The sequence below is a fragment of the Salvelinus sp. IW2-2015 genome, unplaced genomic scaffold, assembly GCF_002910315.2.
Source record: "Salvelinus sp. IW2-2015 unplaced genomic scaffold, ASM291031v2 Un_scaffold1593, whole genome shotgun sequence".
Taxonomy (NCBI): Eukaryota; Metazoa; Chordata; class Actinopteri; order Salmoniformes; family Salmonidae; genus Salvelinus; species Salvelinus sp. IW2-2015.
In genome coordinates this window covers 108,110-113,831 of record NW_019943016.1, presented here as the reverse complement: position 1 = coordinate 113,831, position 5,722 = coordinate 108,110, and the positions used below count along the sequence as shown (strand labels likewise).

At 40.4% G+C, this 5,722-nt stretch overlaps 1 non-coding gene across 1 annotated transcript in view; it reads right to left on the bottom strand.

The window, feature by feature from the left end:
- Window positions 1–2,499, bottom strand: part of LOC112071349 (uncharacterized) — a 24,518-nt gene extending 22,019 nt beyond the window's left edge. Inside the window, exons 1-2 of the transcript XR_011475845.1 lie at window positions 2,044–2,499; window positions 1,485–1,616 (exon numbers count right to left, since the gene is read on the bottom strand). This is a non-coding gene — a transcript (uncharacterized protein). The remainder of the gene's footprint in view (window positions 1–1,484; window positions 1,617–2,043) is intronic.
- Window positions 2,500–5,722: the final 3,223 nt, after the last annotated feature.

Genomic DNA, 5,722 nt, shown 5'->3' with positions numbered 1-5,722 from the left:
GGCCCTAGGGGTGGCAGTGGCCCTAGGGGTGGCAGTGGCCCTAGGGGTGGCAGAGGCCCTAGGGGTGGGCTGGTGGAAAGGAATCCAATGAGTTCGCCTAACTGTCCGGACTGGAAGTTCTATCACAAAACAAAATGTAAAGTGTCTTCCCAGAGTTGACAGGGTTGTTAATGGTTTCTTTCATCCTGGAACAACTGGTATTAAGCACCGGTTCACAGCATCTTCTCTCCGGTGACGGACATCTACGGAACCTTTCACTCAAAGAAACGTAGCATGAGTACTGCCGCGATCAAATGTGACCATTCTTCAACTTTTGTTGGGAGGACCAACCCCCAAAAAACAGAGTAAAGCAACAGCCAGTATCTGCCTTCCAGGCAGACCTTAAGATCTAAAGGGCATATTAGAGGAGGTGTTACAAAGTCCAACAATCTACAGTACAACACACACACCCTTTATTGGCTACTGTAACAGACTATAGCACGCAGACGACTCTCAACCTGTGTAGGCCTATATTCAATCAAAACAGTTTTAAAATATACTGGCGCGACTAAACTCAACGATTTACGATGGACTTGAGCAGCGACTAGCGTGGGGGGACTGCAGCTCTGACGTCACATAAAATGAAGTTTTTATCAAAAACGACTGATTTCAGCACCCAGCCCGCAATTACACAGAACAATGATTTGTTTGATTCTTTGGGTGTTTAAATCAGCAGTTTAAATCGTCTGTAAAACAAATAATTATACTGCAATGCAGGGCCTATAAAAGGGGGAACATAGCCAACACACACACACACACACACACACACACACACAGTTTAAAAACAGAGATGTAACTCAAGACAGTCGAGACAGGTTCTTGGTAGGAGGCCAGGCACCCGAAAACCACCACTTCTGGGTCAATACTACAATAAGGAGAGGGGCACGCCAGAACGAACAACACATTGGGAATTCCTGCTCGGTAGCGTTGCCGTGGTGTTGCCGTGGTGTCAAAGCTTATAGGACAAGACTTTACACTACGCCGCCCTCATGCCAAGTAGTCAGTAGGTGACTTTGGGAATAAGGAAGTTATTACAAGTCAGTGAACTAAAAGATAGCCCACAGAAAACAATGACTGAATTGTAGCGATAGGAAACTAAACAAATGTGGTATAGTAGTTACTATGTCATTACAGTTATGAAACCRAGAGAAGGCACAGAATAACTTGAAATTATTCAAATTAAACAGATTTATAATGACCATTCTGTTGGAATCAAGTGACTGTCTTCCTTGCTGGGGGGTAAAACATTTCAACTCCCAGCATGTTGAGATCCGTGTGCTCCGGGTAGGGGAACGGCAGGTTCCGGGTTAAAACAGAAAAACCTGTTTGCATTGCTCAAGCAGGTTAGGCAGGTGACAATACAGGGGGAAAAGTAGAGGAAGTGGACTGATTTGACAGACTTTGTGAACCCATTCGGCCTGGGTTTGAATGAAGGGGTATCATACCTATCAAGGCTTGGAAGAGGTTGCTCTGGAAGATGTTGATGACTCTTTCTAGTGATTGTCTGAGTTGTCGGTCTTCTGTCTGTCCAAGTTTCGTCTTGTATTCCTCCATGAGCAGTAAAGCTCTTTGAGCATCTGTAAACAAAACATATCAACAACCAACAAGCCAATGAGTGAATAAATGGCAACTACCATTGATACATAATCAAATTCAAGCAATAGGATTGATATAGGTTATGTGATATCAACAGACTGGCTAAAGGGTTTCATGTTTAAATCGGTGACTGAGAGACAGTCAGGTGGCAGAATGCATTGGCAACAACTCACGTGTAATATGCAACATATGTGGCTCTGACTGTCGCTATATTTGTTGCGCGATATCAGTTGATGTGGCAACACATGAGGTGGCAAAAAAATATATTATATTCGTCTGCATTGGCCTGCTGTCGTTTGCTTTAGCTTGCTACAGCTATTGACATTCTGTAGCATATCGCTTTCAAAGCAGGCTGCCATTACATGTGATGTGCTATCTATCACAAAACAGACGAATCGGGATTCTCACCTTTCTTTCGTATAGGCATGACAGCTCCCAAGTGCAGCAGGAAAAGTAAACGCAGGCACTGTTTCGTGCAGGCTAATGTTTGGTGTAGTAGCCTGCCTACACTCCCTTGCTTCAGATATCCTTTGCTACAGTTGCCAGAGGGGCAGAGCCAGGAGTTTGCACCGTTTTAGCATGAACAGAAACTAGTCTCTTCTCTCCTCAAAAAACGCAATGTGCGCTATAGCTCCCGCCTGTTCAATAGACTACAAAAGGCACCGTTTTTTCTTACTGGACTACAAACACGCAATGAATCCGATTTTTTTTGGTAGATTATAGCCTATTCAGATGACCCGCCGTGAATGCCAATGTGACCAGCTTGTATCCCTGGCAGGGCTAACTGACAGGGTTCATTTAGGTTACTGCCAACCGCCAATAGAGAGACAGCGCAGGGCAAGATTCCGACACCAGTTAACCACTAACYGCTATGTGAAACACTATTGTCGTATGTCACGTTCGTATCTCCAATCAATTCTCATACACTAAACATAAACAAACCGGTTCTCAGCAAGCCCAGCTCTGTACGGTGCAATTCATTGAGCAGCCTGAAAATCTGAGAACATGTGCAGTGCAGTTCAAAGTYGCAGAAGAAACTGCGAGTAACGAATCCCAAAGTTCAGTCTGTGCATTTAGGGAGTAAATCCTCTTTTTGTTTCTGAGTGCTGAATTATTCGTTTCCCGCTCTCATGCTTTTATCTCTCTCGGTCCGGCAATATTTCCACAAGTCAAAGTTCCCTTGCTCGGCGCTCTCCCCTCCTCTTTTTTTCCACCAATATATCAGGAATCCCAAACTTTCCTCCAAAATGGCGTCCAAAGTGTGGAATCGGATCACATGATCAACCTCTCGCCACCCAATGGTGTCGGTAGGCTACAGAGTTACAGAGGAGGTGAGATCCAAGAGTTTATTACAACAAAAAACTTCCAACTGCTTTCAAAGGTCACTTTACATTGAGTGGTCTAAAATCTATGTATTAACAAACATGGTGTTGGCTCGGGTTTTACAGTGTTTTTTGAAGAGTGTCATTGTAGCCAAAATATTGTTGCATAGACTAACCAAAGTTACATTGAAGCACACACAGGTTTTTCAGGAGGGCGAAACACATTTGGTTTAAATGAACTGTGTTACTATGTTCATTTTTTCATTTGTTAATGTTCAAATACAAATATTTGCATAGAGAGAATTGTAAAAACAGGGTGTTTGTGTTGTTGGTTTTTGTCTCACTGCTTTGCTTTATCTTGTCCAGGTCGCAGTTGTAAATGAGAACTTGTTCTCAACTGGCCTARCTGGTCAAATAAAGGTGAAATTAYATAAGATGAAGATTAAACTATGGAGGACAGGCAATGAATTGGAAGATTACACCCCTGACATGTCAGATTGATAGTAATAATCCCAATACCTGGTTAAAGTGTGAGGACTTCACCAGTTCAGTGCCATGGGACTTATTGAATATTGTACACGACACTACACACACTGTGTGTGCTACACACACATAATCAATATAGAGCTGCGATGCTCATCCTGCCTTAGCCGCCAAGACCACAGTCAGATGGGTTAGTCCTATTGGCACCTGGTTAGTACACCTGGATTTGGTGTGCAGGGTTGCCAGTCTGATCCCTGACAAATCCAACTCTCCCCAAGCATCAACTATCTTTTCCATACATAGCACAGATCCTGTCAACCTGTATTCATTAATTTACTTATTTTTTATGTGTGTGAGTGTTTGAAACTTTCGTTTGCTGTAAATGAAAGTTTATTATTATTTMTATTATTATTTCATTGTTATTTTAAGACAATAGTTGCCATATGATTCATAAATATTTATAATAAAAATAGTGGAAATTCTTTAAAATGAGATGGTGCATCTCAAGAGATTTCCTCCTGGAAAATGTCTAATAAATACATGAATGAATGAATTCATCCATTTACAGTCACTGCTTACTGTTCATACCAAGGACTCCATTTTATCAGAGAACCTGCTGTCGTTCACCACCATTAGAAACAGGTCCATATTCCCTACAGATTTATGGTCTAGATCTGAGAGTCTCTCTCCCTCTCTCCCTCCCCCCCTCCCTCCCGTCCGATTCTCGCATTGTCATGCTAAACTGACCCATTGTGCAGCYGTTAGCAGCGCTCTATTTGGTGTTGTCTCAGATTTATATTCCTGGTSTCTGTCATCTATATACTCACATAAACTCTGGCCTGGCTGGTTCTCTGTATGGTATGGTATGATATAAATAACCCTGGCCTGTCTGTTCCTGATGCTGCACTCGCTCACATTTACACAGACCAGCTAGCAGCAGCACTGTGGCCCAGATTAGACAGCAGTGAGGAATGGAAAGGAGGGAAGGASAGGAGGGGGGAGGAGAAGAGAGGAGTGGAGGAGGGAAGGAGGGAGAAGAGGAGAGAGGAGGAGGGAGGGAAGAGGATGAGAGGGGAGAGAAGAGGAGGGAGAAGGAAGAGGAGACGAGGGAGAAATGGGCAATGCGAGGAGAGAGAGGAGAAAAGAGGAGGGACGAGTAGGGAGGGGAGCAAAAGCAGGGAGAAGGGAGGGGAGAGGGAAGAAAGAGGGGGAGAGGTAAGCGATGAGGAGAGAGAGGAAAAAAGAGGAAAGGATTTATTCATTCTCGCGGGGAAATGTCTATCTCTATATAAATTATATATATACTATAATATATTTCTAACTTACTTCATTTACATCTCATATAATTAACAATAACAATAAAATTTCAACACAATCTTACTATTAAATTAACTATATTTAACATAAATATATAATATACTACTATATAATTAATTAAAATCTTAATTTTTATTATACATCATTATAAATTATTTTCATCATTTCAACCTTAAACTTCTATAATATCATTATTAATCACCATTTATAACAATCTCAACATAATTATTATCTTCATAATCTAATATACAATAATAATTATACATGTACTAACTTAATAACATATATATATATAATATAAATAACTCATTACTACTCATTAATTAAATGTTCTTTCTTTCTCTTTCCTCTGCTTCTTTTTTTCTCGTTCTTTCTTCCCTCTTCCGTTTTTTTTTTTCTTTTCTTTTTTTCTTTCTCTCGTTTCTCTTTCTTTTCTTCTTCTCCTTTTCTCCTTCTGTTTTTTTTCTTCCTCTCTTCCTTTCTCTTTTTCTTGTCTTTTTTTTTCCTTTCTCTCTTCTTTCTCTTTTTTTCGTCTCCTTCTTCCTTTTTTTTTTTCCCTTTATTATCTCTTCTTCTTCTTTCCTTTTCTGTTCTTCTCTCTTTTTTTCTTTTTTTGTTCTTCTTCTCTTCTCCTTTGTTCGCTTTTTCTTTTTCTCTTCTCTTCTCTTTTTTTTTCCTCTTTTTATTTTTTCTTTTCTTCTTTTTTTTCTCCTTATTCTTATTCTTTTTTCTCTTTCTTCTAGTTTTGTCTCTCTCTTTTTCTTCTTTTCTTTCGTTTTATCCTTTCTTTCTTCTTCTTCGTCTTTTTCTCTTTTTCTCTGTCCCTTTCCTTTTTTCGTTTTTTCATCTTTTTCTCTTCTGTTTCATTCTTTCTTTTCTTCTAGGTGCAGATCGTGGAGGGCGAATGAGTGGTAGAGATGAGAGAGAGTTTAGAGTAGCAAATTTGAATCGCTGTATATTATGGG